The sequence below is a fragment of the Octopus bimaculoides genome, chromosome 19, assembly GCF_001194135.2.
Source record: "Octopus bimaculoides isolate UCB-OBI-ISO-001 chromosome 19, ASM119413v2, whole genome shotgun sequence".
Lineage (NCBI taxonomy): Eukaryota > Metazoa > Mollusca > Cephalopoda > Octopoda > Octopodidae > Octopus > Octopus bimaculoides.
This window is the reverse complement of record NC_068999.1, coordinates 2,146,018-2,146,351: the sequence shown is the minus strand read 5'-3', so window position 1 is coordinate 2,146,351 and position 334 is coordinate 2,146,018.

The following is a 334-nucleotide window of genomic DNA, read 5'->3' as shown; positions in this document are numbered from 1 at the left end:
TATATATATATACTTTATTTGTGCATTAAGGCTACCATTGGTTTCATGTTAAGAAAATATCATCAGTTTCTCAAATTTCTCCATGTCATCGGCTTGAAGAATCGTTAAAATATTTTCTTAACATGAAAGCAATGGTAGCCTTAATGCATAGATAGAAAAATTTTATCCACCAATGCAGTGTTGTGCACTCATTCTCATTGTTCGACATTTACGTATACGTGTATATCTATCTATCTATCTATCTATCTATCTATCTATCTATCTATCTATCTATCTGTCTGTCTGTCTGTCTGTCTGTCTGTCTGTCTGTCTGTCTATCTATCTGTCTGTCTGT